We start from the raw sequence: 26,667 nt of genomic DNA, 5'->3' as shown, positions 1-26,667 counted from the left end.
GGGAGAGGAGGGAAAGGGGAGNAAAAGCAAAAATGAACTATTGGGACTTCATCGAGATAAAAAGCTTCTGTACAGTGAAGGAAACAATCAACAAAACTAAAAGGCAATCAACAGAATGAAAGAAGATATTTGCAAATGATAAATTGGACAAAGTTTTAGTATCCAAAATCTATAAACTTGTCAAACTCAACACCCAAAAAACAAATGGTCCAGTGAAGAAATGGATAGAAGACATGAACAGACACTTTTCCAAGGAAGACATCCAGATGACTAACACACACATCAAAAGATGNGGGGGAAGGGGAGGGGAGGGAGGAAGGGGAGGGGAGGGGAAGGGAAGACTGAGAAGGATAAATAGTTTGCCATGAGGCATAGATGTCTTGGCATACTTTGTTTAACTTTCTCTTCTTCTCTCTCTCCCTTCCTTTCTTCTTTCATTTACTTATCCATTCATTCATTAAACACATATTTGTAGAGCACCTAGGTGCTAGGGATGCAATGAGCAGACCAGGAGATGAAAAAATTGTGAAAACAGGGCTAGAATTGTGTGCAGAGAAGACAAAGGGAAATTTTAGACAAGAGGTTCTGCCTGAGGAGTCTGAGAGGCCCTCCAGGGATCCCCATGCCGGAAGGAAGGCGAGGAGGAAGAAAAAGAAGCTCATAGGGTTCAGAAAGGGGACATTTTCAGGGCACTTTTTTTTAAGTTTATTTATTTGAGAGGGAGAATACAGTGGATGAGGGGCAGCAAGAGAGAGTTGGAGCAGGGGAGAATGATTCCCAAGTAGTCTTCACACTGTCAGTGCAGAGCCTGCCGCAGGGCTTGAACACACAAATTGTGATATCATGACCTGAGCTGAAATCAAAAGTTGGACTCTCAACCAGCTGAGCCACCCAGGTCTGCCAGGACACTCTTTGCTCCCTTCCCCCCCTCCCATTTTGTTCTAGGATCCTGCATCCAAAGCCAGTTACCCTCTCAATGCTGACTTTCATTTTTAGTCAATTTTTTGAGATGTAATTTTACTTAGAAATGATGAATTTCATCCATTTTAATGTACAGTTAGATGAGCTTCAACAAACTATATACCCATGTAACCAACTCCTCTATCAGATTATTTCCATCAACCCAGAAAATTCACTCATGCCATTGGCAGGCTGTTCCCAACCCCCTGTATACTCAATGATCTAATTTCAATCACTCTAGATTATTTTGCGATGCCTACTTTTAACCAACTCCTGAGTGGATGCCTATCCACAGTGACTCTTAATATCTCACTGCCCTAACTTTGCCCAGCTTTTTGGCTATTCAGGAAAGGCACAGTCACCCCAATCAGTGGTACCTCTTCTGGAATTGAAGCCAGTCACTTTTCACAAGTAGCTACAGAACCAATTATCCCATAGGTGGAGATTTCTTGGGGGATGAACCTAGCTCTGAAGCCCTAGCTTCTGGGAATATGGCTGACCTGGGTAACAAGACCTCCCTTTGGTTTCTAGGAATAATAGTCACAAATAAAAACTTCCATGTGTTTTGAAATTCTGTTGGATCCTGAGACGGAGGTCATTTACCTGTCTTGTAAGAACTTCAGTGAGGACAGTTGCAAGCATTTGTTTTCATGCTATTTTAGACTTCAGAAATTTGTTATACTCTGTCCTGGAGTAGCACGGATTCACTGTCAAGAAGTAGCATTCACAGTGCGAGCACCCTTTATATATTTGTAATTGTTATAGAAAAAAACATCTGCTATTAAAAACAAAAGCAACTTGTGCTTTTGTGGGATAACAGGCAGATGTGTGCATTAACCTATGGAGCCATAATAGTAGAGATATCAGATATTCTTACCATAAGGCCCTCTGCTTTAAATATTTAGAATTCAAGCCAAAGCAATCTTGACAAAGAGGAGCAAAACTGGAGGTATCATAATTCCAGATTTCAAGATTTACTATAAAGCTGTAGTAATCAAAACAGTATAATACTGGCACAAAACTAGATACATAGATCAACAGAATAAAATAGAGACTCCAGAAATAAACCTACAAATATATGGCCAATTAATCTACGAGAAAGCAGGCAAGAATATACAGTGGACAAAAGATAGTCTCTTCAATAAACAGAGCTGGAAAAACTGGAAAGCCACATGTCAAAGATGTAAACGGACTACTTTCTANGAGTATGAGCCAGGGACGGGCTCCATGCTCTGAGCTGTCAGCACAGAGCCCTGACGTAGGTCTTGAACCCATGAACCATCAGTTCATGACCTAAGCCGAAGTCAGATGCTTAACCAACGGAACCATCCAGGTGCCCCTGTTCCCATTTTGTTTTTAAAAACCACCCACCGTTTCATTAGTGATCATCTTTTCTAAATCTGTCTGAAATCTGNTTTCAGATCTCAACCCTCTGTATAGTCATAAAAATCCTAGAAGAGAACACAGGCAATAATTTCTCTGACATTGGTCATAGCAACATTGTACTAGATATGTGTCCTCAGGCAAGGGAAACAAAAGCAAAAATAAACTACTGGGACTCCATCAAAACAAAAAACTTCTGCACAGCAAAAGAAACCATCAATAAAACAAAACAAACCCTACAGAATAGATGTTTGCATATTATACATCCAATAAGGGGTTCCTTTCAAAAATCTATAAAGAACTTCTATAAATCAACACCAAAAAAAGAAATTATTTGATTAAAAATGGGCAGAGGACCTGAATAGACATATTTCCAAGTAAGATGTACAGATAGATGGCCAAGAGATACCTAAAAAGATGCTTATATCAGGGAAATGCAGTTGGTAACTACACTTGCGGTGAACATAGCATAGTATATAAATTTGTCGAATCTGACATGGACTAAGTTGTACCCCTGAAACTAATGTAACATTATGTGTCAACTATACTCAAATCTTAAAATTTTTTTAAATTTAATAAAAATAAAATACTTAGGATTCATAGAATTGCCTTCTCTAATATTTCCCTTACGTTCCCATAGGCGAGATATCTATGTGTATTCTGAAACAAAGATGGGAAAAATTATTTGAAATTCACCAGATTATATTACTCCTTTTCAGCATCCAAACCTACTACTCTTCTTACAGAATTAATACGTATAAGGAATACAAAGTAAAAAGAAAAAGAAACCTGGTTTATTCAATTAGAAATGCTGATAACAAAATTTTACCAGCTCCAGAAAGCAGTTCTTCCTCTTACTATGTTTTCTTTCTACACATTTAAAAAGAGTTGCTTTCTATGAATCTATAAAGGTGTATGTTCTGGCGAGAGGGAGGAAGTTGTTTGTTTTGTGAGGTTTATCTTTTGGGTTTTGTTTGTGTTTGTTTGTTTGTTTTTCTAACTGGAAGTTTTACCGTGGAAACTGCAATGGGCCTCTATGCTTCAAAGTATTTACAGCTCCAGGAATTCTTAAATCCCATCCAATCTTTGTGAACCTGTTTTCTGATAACAAAATCAGAATGGGCAGAAAGGTAGGTTGTTAGTAATCCTTTAACAAATCTCCAAAACAAGGCCCTCAGTATCCATCATAACCACAGAAAACCACCTTTTTTGTCTTTAAGAACATTATAGGTACAATCTGGGAGAAAAAAAAAAAAAGACAAAAGAGAGAGGGAGAGAGTGAGATGCAATGAAATAAATCCCTAGTCCTTGGAATCCTCCTTAACTAGTCTCAGAATCTATCAGCTACTATAGCTTTGGTTTTTCAGGCAGGAAGCAGCATTCTCAGATAATCTCATTAAAGTCCTTAGACTTTCTCTTTGGGTTTTTTATTCTATTCCCCCCCCCCCCCCCATGTAATTCTCTTCACTCTTTACTTATGATCATGATTAACATGGAATTGTCAATGTGCTCTGATTAATGACCGGAGTCAGCCATTCAACAACAGTGTATTTCAGAGGGTATAAGCTAACAGCACAATGTAGCAATTCTCTTAGAGGTGTTTACAGGATATGGGAGAATTAACCCTTATTTTAGATTTTACTACGTGCTGGACAAGATGTTGAAGAAAAACCTGGAGACAAACAATTACAGAGTGATTTGATAAGCGTCATAATGAAGATACGTGGAAAGGGTTAGCAAGAAAACGGAGGGTTGCATAACTTTGCCTCCTTTGCCCCTCTAGATAATGCGATATTTAAGCTAGGCTATTTAAGGTTTTCACTGTACCTCACTGCTGGTAATAGAAACCAATCTGAGCTATCTTAACAAACAATGTGTGTTTTATTAAACAAATTAACAACTGAAGTATCCTGGGAAGAGTAGTGTGCAAGGGGCAAAGTAGCATAGCTGAACTGCGTGGGTTTACATCTCAACTCTGCTGCTTGTTTGCTGTGAGACCCTGAGCAGGTCACATAGTCTGTCTCTGTTTCATGGCATTGAAGTGACAGTCTGTGTATAAAATGCTCATAATAGTGCCTGGCATGTGGCTCTCAGGGCCTGAGAAACTGATGTCAGAACTGGGAAGATCACCGGTGGCTTCCTCCCTCCTCACTGCCACGCTCTGGCCTTCAGCCTCTTGCTCTGGTCTCTTTCTCAGGCTTGGATCACAGGGACTTGGAAAAACAGGTTGAGAAAAAACAAAATGTAAAGGGCTTAGTATACAACACTAACACATTTGAACTTCCCGCCAGTTAATGAGCCAGAAGTTTTTTGAAGCACTGAGGTAACATGCTTATTTATAGTTATGATGTTTAAGAAAGATCACATAATGGCATAGAGACTGGGGAGAAAGATGGATGAGATCCTGTTTCATCCTTCAGATTTCTATTTACTATTTATATGTATTTTTCTTGTTACCCACCTATGATGAGTGGAGCTATATCTATATTTGTAATCTATCCATAGAGATAGGCAAGGAGAAAGAGAGAAGGGACATGATGTTGTGTTAGGGAAGACTAGAGGACCCTTTGAGGGGAGATGTATTAGCTTGCGATGGCCGCCATAAAAAATACCACAAACTAAGTGGCTTAAAAAACAGAACTTTAGTTTTGCACAGTTCTGGAGGCTGGAAGTCCAAGGTTTCTTTTCTCCCGAGGTGTCTCTCTTTTGGCTCTCAGATGGCTACTTTCTTGCTGTGTCCTCACAGAGCCTTTCCTCGGTGCATCACATCACTGTGTCTCTGTGTGGCTCCTAAAATCCTCTTTTTATAAGGACACAGTCAGATTGGATTAGGGCCCACCCTAATGGCCTCATTTTAATTTGATTACCTCTTTAAAGGCCTTCCAAATATAATAGAATTCTGAGGCACTGGGGATTAGGGCTTTGACATATAAATTTGGTGGTGGTAGAGCCACAATGCAGTCCATAACAGAAAGTAAAATACTTTTGTTAGGAAGACAAGAATCCACAGTGACAGTAGTAGCAGAAAGCCATGGATTACAGATGATTTTTCTCCTATAGAATTAGAAGGTGTTAAAGACTGATTTGATGTGGAAGGAGAGATATAGGAAAAAGTAAGACTATCTGTAGGTGTTCTACCTTGGCTAGATGGACATACAGCAGTATGCATAAATTAAACATATTTAGTACAAGATGCAGATTTGGGAGTAAATTAGGGCAATCATTGGATAATTCATTCAACAAATACTTAGCATGTTTTTACTACATACCGAGCACTTTTAGAGAAACAAATGCCCTAAGCTCATCAAGTTTACAGTCAATGGCTCTCAGAATATGCAACCTTTGAGGTACCTGTTAGATACTGACAAATATAGAAAAGTGGAGATGTTGGGAAAGCAGGTGAATGTACAAATATGGAACCCAAGGGTTGGGCTGGCACTGTGGTTAAGAATGGAGAAGACAGAGTAAATAGATTACTAAAGCTGTGAACCTGAGTGTGTTCACCCATGAACTACAAAGGTTGAGAAATAGTCTCTGAATCAGGCAAATGTGATGGGTTATAAAGAAGGGGAAGGGCCAGTAAAGAGATGAGGTAAACAGATCAAGCAGTGAAGCAGAAGGAAAAGCAAAGAATGACTTCAGTCTTGACTATATCCAGTTGAGACTGCCTACAGAATTTTCATATATATATATGAATATATATATATATATATAAACACACCTTCAAATTAGCATTATGGAACAGTAATTTTAAAATACATAGTTTACACGAGTATATGAGTGGCTCTTTTGGCTGAGCATCCAACTCCTGATTTTGGCTCAGGTCATGATCTCACAGTTAGTTCACGAGTTGGAGCTCCAGATGGGCTCTGTGCACACAGCGTGGAGCCTGCTTGGGAGTCTCTGTCTCCCTCTCTCTCTGTCCCTCCCCTCTATCTCTCTCTCTCAAATAAACATTTAAAAATAATAAAAATAAAATAAAAATAGTTTACATATTCAGGTCATAACAAACAATAACTCCATATAACTGTGCCAAATGTAGAAGCTCTAAGGAAAGGACTTTAATGCGTTACCTACACCAATCTATAATCAACAGGGAACAGCCCAAACTCTCAGTCTGTTCTCTTGTGCAGACCTTACTTTGCCTCTGGCAATCTTGTTTAAAATACTTATTTGCTTAGCATAGACTGTGCAAAGGTAAACTGGAGCTGACTGGCTGTCACCAGCATCAACTTTCAACATCTTGTACAATATTGACAGATACTTGCTCACCGAATTGTGTCTGCCCATCTAAATTTCCCTTGGCTCCTGTTATTCTCACTAAGTCCCCAGGCTGCAATAAGATTTTCTCTTTCTTTCATGTTTCAAGGCTTTAATTACTCCTTCAGACATCCCTTCTCAGTTTGGTAGTGTAAAAACAGACTTCAGGGAAAGGTTTTCTGGAATTCAACAAATGGATTGCATCAGTGTTTTCCTGTTCTTTTAAGAATCAGGGCAGAATTATGTCTTTGTCATGTAGTCCACGTGAGTTTGGGCCAAAGAGCACGCTAGCAGTGATTCCTCAGGGCGTATGTTAAGTGGTCCTTCGTCATCAGTCAGAGATGATGCCGATTACCTTGGGGAACACAAAAATGAAATCTTCTTGGTTCCTCTGATAAGACCCTCATTTCCTTTCAGACATTCTCATTTCGCCATTAGCACATTCCTGCTGCTGGGATAGTGTAGCATAATGTGTCTTTGCCAGTTTTCTCTCAAGTCTGGCCAGTCCAGATCATTATTCCCAATTTGTATGTATGTACGTATGTACGTATGTATGTATATACGTATTTACTTATTTATAAATAAAAGATGTTACTTTCTTTAATGTTTGTTTATTTTTGAGAAAGAGACAGACAGACAGAGTATGAGCCAGGGAAGGGCTCCATGCTCTGAGCTGTCAGCACAGAGCCCTGACGTAGGTCTTGAACCCATGAACCATCAGTTCATGACCTAAGCCGAAGTCAGATGCTTAACCAACGGAACCATCCAGGTGCCCCTGTTCCCATTTTGTTTTTAAAAACCACCCACCGTTTCATTAGTGATCATCTTTTCTAAATCTGTCTGAAATCTGGCTTTCCCTAAAGCATACACACAAGTGATTTTTTAAAAAAAACAAATACATAAATATAATTTTAGCTCCCTTTTGTACTCCCTCTTCATAATAAGGCTATTAAACATTCTCCAGTTCCTAATACAGCCAAAATTAGAGGGGGACTCAGATTTTTGAACCTTATTCTAAATGAGTGCCATATTATAAATTAAATGCAGTAAAAGTCGACTTGACCTTGTTCAGGTACATGAAGGAGAAAAGCCAAAACTCTGCCATTTCCTCTCAGGTCCCCACTTCTTACCTCACTCTTCCTTCTATTTCTTTCTCTCAAGCTTCTCTCCTCAACTGGTGCACTGAGAAAAGACAGTCTTTACCCATGATGTGGACCCTAGTCCAAAAAACATACAATAGTCCCAGGCTCTCTCAAAGTGGTGACATGAGCAGAAAAGAAGAAAACCACGGGTCAATTAGGAAGGTCTCCCCTGGGTGTCAGAGGAAGACGGCATCTGGCCGATCCTATCACCAAGGACAAGCAGACTCTCACATCTTCAGGGCCATAAATGAGCAAAACCAAACAAAAATGGGCGTGGCCCAATGCAGAGAACACACCCATGGAGATGGAGCTGACACTACTCACGTCCAGCCAAAGGTTGCCATCCATGGGATCAGTGCTGTCAGAGCTCCTGACCATTACTCTTATTTCCAAGAGTTGGATCTTCTAGTTACTATTTTTTTGAGATAATGGGAAAGACTGTTGTTTTTTCTACTGTGTGTACAATAACTCGAGTTTATAAGTTAATTATTTTTTCCTTGACACTGTTAGACTTAGAGGACACCAAGTTAAAACCTCTTCTTTAACAAGAAAACAGTATTCTAGATGTCTACCAAAGTCACACGATGATGAGCAGGCAGAACCCAGACCAAAATATAAATTTCGTGCTTTCTGAATACTCTCCAGCTGTTATGATGATTTCCCAATTAATCAAATTTGGAAATGGAAATATAGAAAGGTAACAAATTCTTCAATTAAGAAATAATAAAAGGAAGATATTAATATTCTCCCCCGCTTCATTATGTTGACATGCTTTTCAGTTTCTTTCATTTTGCGTCTTTTTTGGAAAAAAAAGAGAAAAAGAAAACAGAGAGAAAGAAGAAGAGAGCTTCCTGGAGAGAAAATCAAATCTGTTTTGAAGGCTTGTCTATGTGCCAAACAGCTTCCTTAGGACTTAAAAAAGATATACTTAATAGAGAAAGTATAGATTTTTAAAATTTTTAAAAATCTTTTCATTTATTTCTGAGAGAGAGAAAGAGAGAGAGAGAGAGACAGCATGAGCAGGGGAGGGGCAGAGAGAGAGGGAGACACAGAATCCCAAGCAGGCTCCAGGCTCTGAGCTAGCTGTCAGCACAGAGCCGGACGCGGGGCTCGAAGCCAGGAACCAAGAGATCATGACCTGAACCGAAGTCAGACACTTAATCGACTGAGCCACCCAGGCACCCCAAGAAAGTATATCTCTTAATCCTACTTAAGAAATTAGAGAGTACAATAGGTAAATAGTAAACGAAATGAGATTAAAAAAAAAAAGCATAATTAATGTAAAACCTCCTTCACATAAGTTAACAAATAAATAACTAAAAGAATTGTGTGTGAATTGAATTCCTTAAACATGGTGTAAGGTAAACTTGGGATCTGGGACAATGCTAAGTTTGCACAAGATTATCTGAAGGCTACCTCTGATAGTGGGAGTAAGACTTCAAATCCCTAACCCGTGCACCTCCAGTGGGGTCTTGAAAGCATGAGTCATACAGGAGTAAGATATTTGTAATGCATGTTTGAATGGGGGCTCTGCTACGATCAGGGTAAGAGAGACTGAGTGGACACGTCTCACTAAAAGCTAAGCCCTGCTGTGTTCATGTGAGCACACTGAGGAAAAGTAGAGTGTCTTGCCTGCCCAGAACTGGGTATATCTAGTGCTTTCCTTTTACTCATTCTTTCCTTCATTCATTCATTATATTCAGCAGTTCCAATCATAGAAGGACAGAGCAATGAACAAGCCACAGGAGATCCCTGCCGTGATGAAGTTTATATTCCATCAAGAGGGGACAGACAATAAATAAGAAAAAAAATAATAGTGAATGATGCAGTTTCAAACAATACCAAGCACTAAGGAGAAAAATAAAGCTGAGTACTATAGTAGATAGTGATGAGCGTGATAGAAGGGAACTATTTTTAGATATTTCCATCAGAATGAGTGTAACAGAGGAGTGAAGATAGGAGAAAGGAGTGAGTGCAAAGGCTCTGAGGTCCAAATGAGTTTGAAAATTTCAAGAGACAGAAAGAGGGTCTACAGGCTGGAAGAAATGGAACAAATCCGAGAGGTCACGTTTTCCATCAAGGGGGCTTCTCATTTTATTCTAAATAGCACAGGAAGCCACTGGGGAGTTTTCAGTAGGGAAATGGGCTGTCTCTTGGCGAAGACTGACAGAATTGCAGAGCCTCCATGGGAGAAGAGAACACGAGAACATCACTTCTCTGCATCCTGTAACGAAAGAGGAAATGCAGAAAAAAGAAGGGTGTCCAAGCTCGATATGCATGTAACACAGAGGCCCAGACACCTGCAAAGGAAGTCTCTGACTCGGGCAGCTTTGTGCCAAGAAAGTGATTTTGGCTGACTGAATTAACACTGGCCAGAATTGGAAGAATGTCCCAATCTTGCTTGTAAAAACCCATTAAACATCCAATCTGCTTCATCAGAATATGGGCTTTAAGACAACCAACAGAGCCAGTTCTGACTTGAATAGAGACCGTCTTCTCCAAAGGCAGCAGTGTTCGCTGGGGAGACTGGCAGGGCTTTGCACTCGCCTGTTCATCTTACCTGCCAGCCTTTGGTTCGCATTTGTTTTTTAACACGACCTCTTTAGTGTCTGTGTGCATTGCTCGTGGCGGTGTAAACTGGCACAACCTGGCTGTCCGCATCAGGAATGCTAAAAATGCGCACTCACTCCGACCCAACAATTTTACTTCTATGAATTTATCTTGAGAAAATGATCAGAGATACAGTGATGAGATAAACAAACGGAGAAAGCGTTAATGTCCAACAAGAGTGCATGGATCAGTTACATTAGGGCACCTGTGCAGCCATTCAATGTCATATTCAAGAAAAAGACTTCATGACAGAAAAAAAAAAATCTGCAACATAATTTTAAGTAACAGAGACTACAAAATACCAATGCAGGATAGGAATCTGACTTATTAAGCATCTGCTTTAATATGTACACGTTTAATTACATTGATATCAAAATTAAGTGTTAATAGTGGTTCTTTCTCCACAGACTATATTTTTTAATTGATTCTCTGTTTTCTGAAGTTTTTATAATGCACATAATTATTTTTGTAATTTAAAACAACTCTCTCAAAATGTACTAATACCTCCTTTGAAAGCTTTGTGTCCAAAATGCTTACCTGTAATGTTCTAAGTCTTGTCTTCTAACCTGATTGGTGGGGGTTAGGGAAGCTACCCTGGTCAACAGAAGCCTGGAAGACATGAAATGTTGGGCGACATAAGAGAACGAAAACAGGTCATTACACTCCCCAACTTTGTAATTCCACATATTCTATATATTGGTTTTTTTTTTCTTAGTTTTGGACTTAAGTTTTCCAAGTTTGGTGCATTTGGTAATGACAGTCTCCTTTTCCTCCCAGAAATGCATGCTGTCCATCTGGCCCATGCTTTATCTCCAGTGCTTACTAGGAACAAGGTAAGTATTTGCGAATAAAGTTGAAAGCGTGAATGAATCTAAGCCCTATTAATAGGGAATCAGAGAGAAACATGGCATAAGGCATTGGTCAATATGAGTATATTCAGGTCAGTTTTCAGTAACAATGAAAGTACAATGTCTAGGAGGGCTGAATTAAGCTGTTTACAAGGGTATATTATCCTACAGATGTGCCTGGAAAATTCCCTTTTGCTTCAGCAGTATTTTAGGAGCTACTAATTTCTCATATGAATAGCTTCAGACAGTGATTTCTTTTCCACAACAAGCAGGAAGATTAAGACCTATGGGGAAAAAAATTGAAATTCATAGGCTAGCACTGCTGTCAACTGAAGGCATAGAATGAAAGGTTGTGGGGGGACTTCAGAGGCAAGAAAGAGAAGTAAAATAAATGAGTCTATGCAAATTACACACATTCTAAAATTATTTTTCTGTGCTATTTAACTCAAAAATTATAAATGCAGGGAGCATGTCATAAAGCCCTATGCTATTTTCTATAATCCAAATAAGTATCAAGGATCTTGAATATGTTCATCTCTCCGATGCAGTGTAGATGCAAACTAATGACAAATAATAAATGCAGACCAAGATTTTTATACAAACAAGGTTGATCCATGGATTCAAAGAAGAAATTCCATTTTATACATAAATCACAGGGAGATAGAGCTGAAAGAGACCTTGGCCATATTAGTCAGAGTTTTTCCAGGGAAACGGAACCAGTGGGGGTGGGGGGAGTGGGGGAAGAGAAAAACTCTTTTAAGGAATTAATTCCTGCAGTTGTGGAGGCTGACAAGTCCAAAACCTGCTGCAGGCTGGAGTTGATGCTGTAGTTCAAATCAGAAGGCAGCTATAGTCACAATGCTCTCTTTTGGGGTTGGGGGTGGAATCCATCTTTTTATGTTAGGGCCTTTAGCTGATTGGATGAGGCCCCTTCATACTATAGAAGATTATCTGCTTTGCTCAGAGTCTACTGATTTAAATGATAATCTCATCTAAAAAATACCTTCAAACCAACATCCAAAAGTGTTTGACCAAATATCTAGATGCTCTGGACTAGCCAAGCGGATACAAACCCATATGAACCCATATGGGTTCTGTGCACATGAACCCATATGCACATTTGGAAGGACTCTCAGAGAAGTGAACTTCCCAAACTTTTGACAAATAGACCATTGTAATCTTTCCTTAGTGCTGATATAATCTTTTCCCCAAGTCTGCAAAATGCCCTTGACAGTCATTTCTAGAGCTAGAAGATATCAGACAATACCTTTTATTCTTTTAAGGATAGCATGACTTGTTCCAAAAGTACGTAAATCATCTTTCAGGGATATGGATTATCTAATTCACTTGGCACCCCAGATGGTCTTAGTACCACGATTTCCATACTGTAAGACTCCAATACCTACTTGCTCAATTAAACTAAGCCTGGCTCTTAATGAGCTCAATCAGAAATGTGCCATGTCACATCACCTACTTCTCTGATTTTTGTTTTACCTTTCTAAAAAAAAAAAACCACATGATTTACTAATAATCTCTAATATAATGTAAGTGGTGGCTATGCTAAGTAAATAAGAGTTTAGAGGAGAGAAATGGCAAGAAAGGCTCTTCTTGAGTCTGCCTCTTGAAAGGGAGACTTGGAGAATAGGACACAGGAAGTCAGGAGTGTGGAGAACTGCAATGGAAGGGAACTGCATGAAATGAAAGAGGTGGAAACATCCGAAGCAAACTCGATACACTGCACATCGTGCACAGAGCTGTTGAGGGAAGCTATGTGGCCATGTACACAGTGAACTTGAAGACAACATAAATAGTTTGCACTTTAAAGGGACTGGAGCATTATAGTTCTGTACTGAGAAGTAACATAATTAAAGTGGTATTTTACATAGAGAGAAAAAACTATTCTGGTTATATGACTGTAACCTCTCTAAATTAATCTACTTTATCTTTTCCTTCTGTCTCCCATTCCCCTGTTTTTTAAATGACAGACAGAATAATCCAATTCCGTGTATAAATTATACAATACTAACCTGAAAATCCATGCACTACCAAAAAATAATTTAGAAGTAATTTTGTCATAAAAATTATTTCAATGCAGTTGTCACAACTAATACCTGTTATTACATTTATACACAATGACTTGTCAGAGGAAAATTTTAAACAGGAAAATGTGGGCTGCAGAGAACCCCATTAAAATGAAACATAAATCTAAGGTGAATGGAAGAACACATATCAAAATTAAGAGAAAAGAGACACAGTCTGTACCCAGATGTCATATTAAATGCTCCAAGTTAGAAGTAAGGATTGGTGGCTTGCTACTTATTTATCTCCAGCAGTAGAGAACTGACTGGTTCACGATATCTGATTGTGGTTGGTATTTGGAAAAAACAGAGTACTGTTGTGGCAATAACAAGTGTTGCTTTGGAGGCTGAGCTCTGTCTCTGCTACAATCTACTTGGCGACTGAGCAAATATTCTCATCTTTAGGCCCTAGTTTCTTTAACCCTAAACAGGCCTAACTGTGTCATAGAATCGATATGCTGAGCATTCTGGGTCAAAGTGCCTACTTAGCACTTTACCCCATACATAACAGGGCTCCTCAGGGACACAGTGCACCTTCCCACCACCTCTCCTACTCTGGTCTTCAACAACTTCAGTTGTAAAGTTGTAGACACCACCACCAACCTCACAGCACTTCTGCAAAGAAGGGAGGGAGCTAACCTACTCTAAGTAACATGCATGAGACTCTCATTTATACCAGGTCCTTTCACACATTATATAATAAAAGTTGTTAGACAGAATTTTTCTTGTTTCACCCTACAGTTTTACCCATAAAAGAACAGAGCCTATTTTTTTGTGTGTGTGTCTGCTTAGAATCAGATGTGTCCACCCTTTTCCTTCACAGGATTAAAAAATGAGCAGNTAAAAAAAAAAAAATGAGCAGAATGCCATGATTATGGTGTCTGACAAGAGTTCTTATTCATGAGAGCACAGAAAACCATTCATCTTAGTTAATAAGATACAGTAATAACAATTTGGTTATCGAGTGCTTATTCTCTGCCAGGCAGTATTTAAAGTATTAATTCATTTAACATATTAACATGTATTTACTCATTTAATGTGCAGTATAAGTTGATGAGACCCATACATGTGTTAATTACTATCATTTTATGGGTAGGAAAAATGAGAATTTATGAAACATGGTTGAGGTCACTCTGCCTGCAGAGGTGGAATTAAGAGACATATAATCTGGGGTGCATGGATGACTCAGTCAGTTGAGTGTCCAACTTGATTTTGGCTCAGGTCATGTACCCAGGGTCATAGGATCAAGCCCTGAATCAGGCTCCACTCTCTCTCCCTCTGCCCTTTTCCTCCACTCGCACTCTCATTCTCTACAGAGGGAAGGGAAGGGAAGGGAAGGGAAGGGAAGGGAAGGAAAAAGGAAAGGAAAGGAAAAAGAAGAGAAGAGGAGAGGAGAGGAGAGGAGAGGAGAAGAGAAGAGAAGAGAAGAGAAGAGAAGAGAAGAGAAGAGAAGAGAAGAGCCCATGCATTTTCTGGGACATGGAACAAAAAGCAAATACTATCCAAAATTGTGATCTACACTCTTCTGTCTTAAAAAAAAAAAAAAAAAAATGAAAGCAAGTAAACTATTGGACTTCTACTATATTTAAAATGTCTACAGTTTCAGAAGAGCAAATTACACATCATGCATTGAGAAAAATGAAAAATCTAGTGTATCGTCCTTAATCAGAAATGTTTTGGCTTGTTTTCAACTGAATTTTATTTAAAAATTACTTCATAAAGAATCTCAGTAATATAGACATAAATAAGCTTTTCAGCACTGCTCGTAGTAAAACTTTTGCCCTCATAATCAACAGCTATGTTAAAGCTAGGGGTATCTCTGGTATGTAACTAGGGATTGATGTTACAGTTCTGTGATATATTTTCCCCTTATCATTTTCTGAACAGATTTCTTGAGATCTGATTTATATACCATAACATCATGTGTTTCTTGTGTGCTCTTCAATGGCTTTAATATACTTAGTGACTTATGCAACTATCACCACAGTCTTCCTGTCACACCAAGAAAACACCTTATGTCCATTTAGAGTTATTATTGTATCTTTGCCTTCCTCTCTAGCCCTAGGCAACTATTTTTAATTTAGTTTCTATGTCTGTAGATTTGCTTGTTCCAGACATTTTGACATTTCATATAAATGAAACCATACAATGCGCTCATTCTTTTGTGCTGAACTTCTTCAACTTCGCATGTTTCTGAGGGGGCTCTGTGGTGCAGTATGCATCAGGACTTTGTTCCTTTTCATTGCTGAATAATATTCCATTGTTTAAATACACCACGTTAGTTTATCTATTTATCAGTTGTTTGATATTTTAGTTGTTTTCACATTTTGATTACTGTGGCCTCAGATACATTTTCTAGTCAAAGTAAAACAAAAAATAAAGCAATCGAAGCATTAAATCTAATTCAAAAAACCACTGATAGAATCTTATTCTAGAAGACCTAGATCCTAGTCTCAAGAAACTCCCGTAAAGAAAATAAATTTTGTATGACAATTTGATCAGTTAATTATATTTTAAAGTGGTAATACTTCATATATATTATCATTCAGTACCAACTACTTTATTTAACACATTTAATCTTCACAAAAACCCTCTGAGGTAAGCACCATTATTCTTTAGTTTTATAAATGGGGAAACTGAGGCATGGAGCAGTTAAATTATCTGCCCTTTATATAGCTAGTTTTTGGCAGAGCTGGTATGTGAATGAGGCAATGTTGATTCAGAACCTGCATTCTTTTTTTTGTTTCATGTTTTTTTTAATGTGCATTTATTTTGGAGAGGGAGAGGGAGACAGAGCATGAGCTGGGGAGGGACAGAGAGAAAGGGAGACAAAGAATCTGAAGCAGGCTCCAGGCTCTGTGCTGACGGCTGAGAGTCTGATGCAGGACTTGAACTCAACAACTTCAAGATCATTACCTGAGCTGAAGTCGGATGCTTACCCGTCTCAGCCACCCAGGCGCCCCTCAGAACCTGCGTTCTCGTGCCACATAGTCCTGCCTTTCAACTCACTGCAACATTTCAGCTAATTTTATTTATTCCCATAAATAGATCACCAAAATTAGTCATCAAGATTCGCTGGTTCTTTTATATCAGAAAGGTAAATCCGTTTTTGACCTTTGACAGATCCCTCATACAGAAGCAGCCTGAAGATTATAAATGCCTTTACAAATACATGACATTATTAAAATATTAATTTGATTTGATGAAAATGTATATTTAGAAGCATATGCATATGCTACAGTACATACATGCATTCCCAAAAAGCTTGTGATATGCTACGTTGCACTTAAAGTTAGAGAGCTTATGGGACCAGAGTAGAATTAACACAGACCCCTGAAAACGTATGCCACTTTACGGCCACGGCACTCACAGCAACAGCAACAGCAACAACAATGAAAACCCTACTGAAAAACAACTTATCGGGTTTTTTTTTTAATGTTAAAATCAAAATAAATCCTATAGTAATTATGGGACTTTATCTGAAAATGCAGATGAAGGTAGACTGATGGAAGGAGGTAAAAGAAAGTCTGTTGAATTAGGAGACAGACAAGCCCATCAGAAATGACCGGTGGAGAGCAGAAGGCTTTCACATACTACAGCACAAGTAGACATGGATGGGTCTGGATCAACTCCTTGGTCGTTGTTTCTTTTGCACACGATCAGCCTTAAGAGCAGTTGGCGTGAGGGACGCCTGGGTGGCTCAGTCGGTTAAGCGTCCGACTTCAGCTCAGGTCATGATCTCACGGTTCGTGGGTTCGAGCCCCACGTCAGGGTCTGTGCTGACAGCTAGCTCAGGGCCTGGAGCCTGCTTCAGATTCTGTGTCTCCCTCTCTCTGACCCTCCCCAGCTCACGCTGTATGTGTGTGTCTCTCTCTCAAGGAAAAAAAAAAAAAAAAAGAGCAGATGGGGTGAATGGACACCATGCACAATACTGCATCTTTTCAAGGCTTACTAACCAGCTTTGTCAGCATACTATGCATCCTGCCACAGCAGCTGGCAGCGCAGAACAGAAAGATGCTGGAGGGGAATCACATAAGAACCTTCTGGTCTTCCAAGTTGCACTGACATCACATCCCTCTATACTAATCCCATTTGAACGTATTCACATTAAAGACCATGTGCCAGCGCAGAAGAAACTATATCTGGAATGGATTACAATGAAAAAGAACACAAATAGCTTTGCCACTAGAATTATTGCTTAATTTAGGTTCCTTCCTCCTTTCTGCTAAACACACTTGAAAGTTGAAAATGCATATTTTATTCAGGGCAAAATACTTTACTAAATTAAGTCCCACTACAGTTAGTAGCCTATGGGTCACTGCATAGAAAGTACTGCTTTCTGTCCCAAGCAAAGGTGTCTGAGAAGTCATTCACACATTTCTGCTTGCAATGTTAACATGAGAGCAAATTTTCTTCCCTTTCTTCACCAGCGGCATGAATACAAAACCAAAGATAATATGGGCTATTATAGTCTTTTGTTCCCAATAGTCCTATTTTAGGACAGAGGTATTCTCTAAAGTCCAGTATCATTTAATTTTTATAATGTTTATTTATTTTTGAGAGACAGAAACAGGGCGTGAGAGAGCAGAGAGAGAGGCAGGCACAGAATCAGAAGCAGGCTCCAGGCTCTGAGCTGTCAGCACAGAGCCTGACATCGGCCTCAAACCCAAGGACCAAGAGATCATGATCTGAGCCAAAGTCGGACGCTTAACCGACTGAGCCACCCACACGCCCCAAGTCCTGTATCATTTAAAACAAAACAAAAATAGGTAGAAAATGGCACTTTCCCTCATCATATTCAGGAGAAGGTTTTTTTTTTTTTTTTGTCCAATTCACAAGAAATTCAGGTGATTATAACCTACTTCTACAGTCCAAGTTGATGTTACTCTCTATGATGTTTTTAGAATAGTAGATTAACTTTCTGCAAAGGCCAGGACTGAAGAAAATGATTTTTCGGTAGTGTTGCGGGCCCTAATGAGGAGTTGAGCCCTGGTTGTAACTTTGTTCCTTCGGTTGCTCAAGACTTGATTTACTACTCAACTGAGTAAAAGTCCCTGCTTGTTTTCCTGCTCTGAACAAAGGCTGATTTTCATAAGAAAAGAGGGAATGCTTTCCCTTAGGCATTGGGACTAGCTCCTTCCAGAGAAGTTGGCTGTTGCATTGCCTTTTGTCATCTTTCATCACAGAAGTGTTTGCAAAAGGCAGCAGAAACTGCGCCTGTCACACCGGTCTCTGCTTTCATGAAACCAGTGATGGGAAACCACCTGTAAAGAATTTTAGCAACAAATGTTTGCTGGCACACAAAGCTGAATTTACAGCAATTAGAGATGTGCACATTTTCATAGAAGAGTCTAGGCACAGTCCGTCCTGATCTGGTCTTCCAAGACCGGAGTGTTCATTGTGGGTCCTGGCTTCCCTGNTTACAGATGATAAAATCTAACACTGAAAACCGAGAGCTGCCGAAGGCAGCTCCAAGCAGCTTCGGTTTGAATGATGTTATCAATGGTTACAAGAGTAACAGAGAACTCCAGGGCCTGGCTGAGTCTTGGCTTGTAAAATGTCTTTCAGTTCCATCTCTAATAGATTTTTTATGTAGAAAGTAGCTTGGGATCCATTCGTATGTTCCTAAATGCCAGGAATTTTACTAAGAGGGAGCAGATTTTCAGACACTGAAGATGTGGTAATAAAATGGAGACATGCAAAATTTTATTTGTTGAAAATCATATGTGTGTGTGTATATATATATATGATATATATATATATGATTGCATATGTATATATACAAATCATATATATTTATATATATGCAACAAATTCCAGGTGTGCTCTGGACAACTCTTAAGCTCTTATTTGCAAGCATTTGAAATGCAAGAGAATCCTTTACCCCTCCTAATAAAGCTGTGTCTTATGATTTCTGGATCACTTTGCACAGCTTGGCTGCACAAAACAGGTTAATTCCTGCATAGAGGGCAGCTGAAAGGAGGGAGGTGATGAGACAGAGCTTTCCCGGGAGTGCCTGCGTTCTTCTTTTCTGAGGGTCTGTACCTGGAAGCCTTGAGAAATACAGAGGACATGGGAGAGAATGAGAACATGCATCCTAGGGCTCTGAATTCATTTCCAGAGTTCCCTCCTACTGACCTGACTCCCAGCAAGTGACCTGACATTTTGCATCAGGACCAACAGCAGACAGCCAGCTGCTAGGGGCCTGGCTATGGGGCAGCTACACGGAGAAAAGGCTAAAAAACAAACTTTGAGAAATCTTTAAAATAGAATTTTCCAGAACACATAGGTTTTCTCAGAAAAATAAAATACTAATAAGTTAATATTCAAATATACTAATTCAAGAGTGGTACTAAGATATGTAAGATTATATAACATTTGCATCTAAGTAAGTACCAAGAAGGATAATAATGAGGAAAACAGGAAATGAGGAAAAACATCTTTTCTTGATGTAGTTCTGACCTAGAGTAGGGCTCAGCCCAGATGGTTACCATATGCATACACGGGAGATTAATTAGAATACAAAGTATTAAGAAAAAGAATGCCCTATTTTAAAAATGTTTTGTTTTAAAGTAATACAAAAGTAAAGCATTACTAAAGTAATTAAACATGACTGAGTATTTAGAAGGCTCTTAAATTCCACCTAATTTTTCTCAGCTCTGATATGATTCTTGCATTTTTCCTCTTCCTTTGGGTCTGAATATGGAAACACATGATAAAAATTATAATATCATCCTTCAAAATATTGTGATAAAATAAAAGTTTGAAAATAAGAGTTTTGGGGAGCACCTGGGTGGCTCAATCAGTTAAGGGTCCAACTGTTGATTTTGACTCTGGTCAGGATCTCTAGGTTCATGAATTGGAGCCCCATCTCCAGCTCTGTGCTGGCAGTGGAAAGCTTGCTTGGGATTCTCTCTCTCCCCTCTCTCTCTGTGCCCCTTCCCCATGTGTGTATATGCATGCTCTCTCTCTCTCTCTCAAAATAAATAAACTTAAAAAAAATAACAGTTTTTAAAAGTCTTTTTGGGTTGGACATTTTACTTGAGGCCAAGTGCATAGAAAATTTATCTGTCAATGATCAAAGGCATTATCATATCCCAAATCCCCAAGGTGCATTAGCCAACTAATAGTGTTTCCAGATAGAAAAATGGAAAGGAAAATGCTGAGCCTGACAGAGAGAAAAGAGCCTAATAGGCTTGTGTACATACATTAGCCTTATGACTCACGATGGATTTGCGGACACCACTGCCAAGTCTATCTCAGAGGGTCCGTCATTAACACTCACTATGATCCCTACTCCCTTTTTCCCCTTCAAATTCTCTTACAAGCTTTCCAAGTAGATGCTTTAACTTAACATTTCTTCAAGGAGGAGAGAATATAAGCAAGTTCAAGGGAAGCCAATCTAATGTTTCATTTTCTTGGCTGATTTCAATAAATACTAAGTTCCAGATTTTGTTTTATTTATGGGGTCTATCTCTCTATTAACAGAAAATGAATTAATACAGAGTCATTCAAGGGCTAAAAGGAGAATAATGAAGAGCAGAGTGCATCTTGTCTCCTTAATTAACAACAAATTACTTTCAAATTGTTTTAAGTTTTTATGTTTTTTTTAAACACCTAAGTGAGGTAACACCAGGCTAAAATGTATTGAACACACAAAAATGAAACAACTCGTAGTAAATTAATTTCATTTAGTTATCAAAATTACTAAAAAAAAAAATTACTTTACCCCCTCTTGCTTCCTACCCTCTATTAACATGAGAATCAGAGATATGACCAGAAAGGAGTTCTTTTTCCCTACATCAATAGAAAACTAGTACTTCTATTACCCTCATCAAGTCCAGAAAGAAAACAAACTATGATCTCCAAATTTAAGATTTGCATGGTGGTTTCTCATTTTTTTCATATTTTCTGGAAGAGTCTATAAAAACATCACTTACAAGAATTGTTTAAACATGCTTTCTACAAATAATCCAGTGAAGAAATGGGCAGAAGACATGAACAGACACTTCTCCAAAGAGGACATCCAGATGGCCTACAGACACATGAAACAATGCTTAACGTCAATCATCATCAGGGAAATATAAATCAAAACCACACTGAGATAACACCTCAAGCCAGTCAGAGTAGCTAAAATGAACAGATCAGGAGACCATAGATGCTGGCGAGGATGTGGAGAAACGGGCACCCTCCTACACTGTTGGTGGGAATGTAAACTGGTACAGCCCCTCTGGAAAACAGTGTGGACGTTCCTCAAAAAATTAAGAATAGGACTCCCTATGACCCAGTAATAGCACTGCTAGGAATTTACCCAAGGGATACAGGAGTACTGATGCATAGGGGCACATGTACCCCAATGTTCATAGCAGCGCTCCCAACAATAGCCAAAACATGGAAGAGCCTAAGTGTCCACCAACTGACAAATGGATCAAGAAGATGTGGTTTATCTATACAATGGAATACCACATGGCAATGAGAAAGAATGAAATCTGGCCATGTGTAGCAACATGGATGGAACTCGAGGGTGTCATGCTAAGTGAAATAAGTCAGGCAGAGAAGGACAGATACCATATGTTTTCACTCATATGTGGAACAGAAAAACTTAACAGCGCACCATAGGGGAGGGGAAGGGGAAAAAATAGTTAAGGAGAGGGAGGGAGACAAACCATAAGACTCTTAAACCCTGAGAACAAACTGAGGGCTGATGGGGGTGGGGGAGAGGGGAAAAGGGGGGATGGGCATGGAGGAGGGCACTTGTTGGGATGAGCACTGGGTGTTATATGGAAACCAACTTGACAATAAACTATATTTAAAAAAATCTTTTGAACATTAAAAAAAATAAGCATGCTTTCTACTATAATGTTTCCTGGTGTGGGGTAGATCATTTGCATTGCCTCTAAACAAAGCACAGACTAAAACGTTATCAGTAATCTAAAATATAGAAAGAAAGTCAGAAATTCCTACAGATTACTCTTTCTTTATAACTTATCTAGACACTAATGCTAGTTCAGAAAAGCTGGAAGGGAAGTCTATTTAAAATGGCTTCAACTAGAATGAAAACTTAGTATTTAATAATTTATCTAGCATTTTCAAGGTTGAGATAGAGAGAGAGTTTTTCACTATGTCTTGTGCATGCTCACCTTGCACTTCAGATAGAAGCTGAGCTAAGATGTTCCATCATCACCCCCATTCTTCCCACAGAAGCCCTCAGAACTGGTTCTCCATTTGCAGTACCAGTTCAGGATCCAACCAGGCTCAGTTATTTAAATGTACTTAGACTGGGGGTCCTGGGTAGATCAGTTGGTTAAGCGCCTGATTTCGGCTCAGGTCATGATCTCACAGTCCTCAGGTTCAAGTCCCGCATCCGAGCTGACAGCTCAGAGCCTGGAGCCTGCTTCAGATTCAGTGTCTTCCTCTCTCTCTGCCCCTCCCCCACTCACACTTTGTCTCTCTCTCTCTCCCCAAAATAAATAAACATTAAAAAGTTTTTAAATAAATAAATAACTACATCTAGACCACATCCTTCCTTCTCCTTTTTCACTTTAGCTATTTTTACTATCACTACCATTTCCCTTCCACACTCACCCACTTTCCTACCTCTACTGCTAACATGACCCAGTATTTTAGGATCCCGAGTCTTCCTGGAGAAACCACACCACCATGCAGTCACTGTTCCAGATGCCCAGTGACAGCTGGCCTGCGGCCCTCTCTGGTCAACTATTTATATATTCATAATGAGTAGTCTCTGGCATTCCTCACAATGGCAAATCAAAACCATACACACACTGGTCGTCCTTCATTTACCCTGCTGTCCCTGCATCCTAGCCTCTTTCTCGAACAGCACACTTCTCGCCTATGTCACAAAGAAATCGAAGCTTCCCAGGTGTTTTCCCTTCTGACGTCTAGGCTCCTACATCTGTCTCTCCTTTACATGGTCTTTTCTACTTGTCTAAGGTCTCTTGGCAGAGGGGGGAGGGGAGGAGTATCAGCATCTCCTCCATCCCCGGTGTTTTCAATGCTTTTCTTCTGTATCCTCATATTCTGTCTACATTTACAAGACCATTACCTGGTTTCTGTCTCCACTCTACTAAAATTTTTCAGCAATGACTGCCAGTGATAACTTCGCATTGCTCCACACAAATTCATTTTAATTATATTGGCATCCTTATACTAGTTGACATAGTTGATCATTCTATTCTTCCTAGAATTCTCTCCCTTCTTCCCTCTGTGACCACATTCAGTAATGGTTCTCCTCTTGTATTTCAGACCTTTCCCTTTCAATCCTCTTCCCTGATTCTCTCTTATTCATCTCCTAAATGCCCATGATATTGGGGGGAGGTGAAGCTGCCAAACCAGTAGAGTCAGAAAGTAGAACTTCAGAGCCCAGCAACACAGACAGGCCCCATGTTGCATGATGGCTAAACCCAGTGGCTTCACAGTTAAGCAAAAAACAGTTCAAATCTCTGCTCTTTCAGTTACTAGATGGGTGCTTTGGGAGAGGTTATTTAGTCTCTTTGAATACTGGTTTTCTCATGTATAGAATAATACTTTCCAGAGACGGTTGCTATGAGGAATAACTCTGATGATTACTGCAAAGTGTCTATAAATATGGCTTTCCAATAAATGGCATCTATTATTATTTTATTGGTTTTATGGTTCCTCAAATATTTATCTCTGTTTTCAGAGTGAAGCAGGAGACAAAACAGTGATATGGGGAACCATGTAGGGCAGCATTATATAGGAAAGCAAGAGAAGCATTCTTGCTACAATCCAATCGAACCAATTTAACACTTATCTGAGCTATTCACCTAGCCTAATTCTCCATTAAGTTTAAGAGGCTTCCATCCCTTCCAGAGCAACAATGACTTGAATGCTTCACTAGCCCTGTTAGAGTTCTTCACAGTATCCCCAGCCCTGACCCCTGCTGCCACTGCCTCAACTTAACCTCAAATCTTTATGGCCCAATGATCCCAGATTTGCAGAGTGGAAAGCATATTACCGCATCATCCTATTCTCTTTAGGACTATCTTTGAATACCAAAGACAGAAGTATTTAATAAAAATCTATTGAGCAAATCAACATTTTTAAATCTGTGGCAAATGTCTCTGCCTATAAGCTTGTAATTCAAAGAAAGAATGGGGAATCTAACAACTGTTGAAAGTTCTTGCTAAAGGATTATTTTAAAAGGTAATATCATGATTGTCATGCAAATATAAAGCAAATGCATGTAAAAGATTTTATCTAACTTATTAATTACTGAGGGAATCAACAAGATGTCCCAACCTAGTCAAAGAAGAAACCTTAGTATACATATAGAGGTCCTCTCTGTATCTATATATAGGAATATGCAAATGAATAATCAGATAGATGTGAAACTGTCACTATCCACCTGGAAATAACTAATTAAGTTCTACCATACACAATACATCTGCATTTCTACAGATAAAATTCTCTGTATTAAAGGAGCCATGAAAGTTTAAGGACTGTGAAGGGAGAAGTAACCCGAACAGAACACTCAGTTATTTTTCTTTGCTTATTTCCAAGTTTTTCAATTTTTTTTTCTGACAGTGTATCTCTTGAAGCTAGGAAGGATTCCAATCGCACAGTTTCCTCTGCTTTGATACTATACACAGAAAGATAAGTTCTAGGCGACCAAGGAGACAGATTTAGCATGTGTTAAGGGCTTCTAAAATAATATGTAGCAGTCAGAGTCTGAACAGGTTAGAGAACTCCTGATCTCTACTCCCATAGTCAATGGTTTGGACACTATGTGTTTCCATTAACGTACGTGTAATGCGGCATTTAGATTTGTTCTATTCTACAATCTTAGAGGAGACAGCCGTAATTATATAAACAGGAAAAATAAGATTCACTACTTTAGATATAACAAGAATAAGGACTGTTCTGACTTACATTTCCCTCTCCTTCTTCCCCTCTTCATCACCCTTCTGAATCACATTATAAAGCTTGAGACAGGACCTCACTGGGAAAGAGAGGGGTGGAAGCTGGTGCGATGTACACTGAGCTTGCTAGAGCATCATCGTGGCATTTCCACAAGGAGTTCACAACGGAATCTTTGTCAAACCTCTCTCTGCTTTGACCCTGATGCTGAACATGAGGTCAGGGCACATGCCCCACAGTTCATCCAGCTGGAGCTCTAGAACAGGATGGTGATGTCAGTTTTGGCACTCTGCTTAAGGACAACAAAGCCTGCACCTACTGAATTACAAGAAGATACATCACAGCCGCCAGCTCTGTGTTTACAAAGACCTCAGCAATAAACACACATACTCTTTAGTAAAAGAAAACCACAGTCACTCTCATCATCGTGAAGATTAAAAAAATCATAGGTAATTTAGAAAATACAGTAAATATAACATAAGACCTCCCTCCCTTTTCTAATTGGTTAATATCACAAAAAGCATATGGAAAGGCCATTTGCCCTTATTTTCCATAAACTACAGCCTTTTGTCACTTGTAGCTATAAGTTATCAACATCAGTTTTTACACCGGCCTTTGGGAAATTTTACAACCCCCATTTTAATCATAATATAGACAAGAACAAAGAATTTCATTCTACAAGTAATTTGGGTCAGGCGTTTTCAAAATTCCCACAGCTCTCCTAACACGTCAGAAGAGGCTGCATTTTTTCTCCAAGCACAACACTGATATCTGATTTCACCATCATCCCTAAATAACAATAGCAGTCAGTAAACAGAACTGTTTCCATTCTCTTTATAAATAGCTTTCAGTTATAATCTGCTCCTTCTAAGAGACTGGACGCTCCATCTGTTTTATAATCATACCCATTAGGCATGACTCTTAAAGTTCATGTGTTTAGGTGTTTCACTGGAAAACACACTCAAGGTGAAAGGAGAAGGAAGGACTGTAAGAGAGACCACAGCCTGGCAGGTCAAACTCATTTGAACATCTGAAAGCCAGTCCTTCCTCTTTTTCATGGAAAAAAAAAAAAATCCTGTCATTGGTTTGAGACTGTTGTCCTTTATTATCTGTTTCTTAAAGAAACATTTATCTTAAATGTTTATCTTAAAGATAAATGTGTAGGGGCACCTGGGTGGTTCAGTTGGTGAGGTGTCTGACTCTTGGTTTTTGGCTCAGGTCACGATCTCACAATTCTTGAGCTCCAGCCCCATCTTTGGCTTTGAGCTGGCAGCGCGGGGCCTGCTGGAGATTCCCTCTCTTTCCTTCTCTCTCTGCCCCTCCCTCATTCGCACTCTCTCTGTCTCTCAAAATAAACTTTTAAAAAAGATAAATCTGTAAATATTTAAATGAAAAATAAATCAGAAATACTTACTAATATACTGTTTCCCTGAACACACATACACAGAAAGCCTGAGAGAAAAAGGAGCTTGCATACTGTTACTG

At 39.2% G+C, this 26,667-nt stretch overlaps 1 long non-coding RNA gene across 2 annotated transcripts; it reads right to left on the bottom strand.

Moving 5' to 3' along the window:
* Positions 1-4,999: 4,999 nt before the first annotated feature.
* On the bottom strand, positions 5,000-25,328 carry LOC144220000 (uncharacterized). 2 transcript variants are annotated; one of them, XR_013331582.1, is made up of 3 exons: positions 25,195-25,328; positions 10,893-10,964; positions 5,000-6,958 (listed from the first exon to the last, which is right to left on the bottom strand). It is a non-coding gene; the product is annotated as an uncharacterized LOC144220000 (long non-coding RNA). The 2 variants fall into 2 exon arrangements; XR_013331583.1 differs by lacking the exon at positions 5,000-6,958 and adding an exon at positions 9,861-9,969.
* Between the last annotated feature and the right edge of the window lie 1,339 nt (positions 25,329-26,667).

This window comes from Crocuta crocuta, unplaced genomic scaffold (assembly GCF_008692635.1).
Source record: "Crocuta crocuta isolate KB4526 unplaced genomic scaffold, BGI_CrCroc_1.0 scaffold19, whole genome shotgun sequence".
NCBI lineage: Eukaryota > Metazoa > Chordata > Mammalia > Carnivora > Hyaenidae > Crocuta > Crocuta crocuta.
Note: the sequence above shows the minus strand (reverse complement) of the source record. Positions and strands in the feature narration are given on the sequence as shown.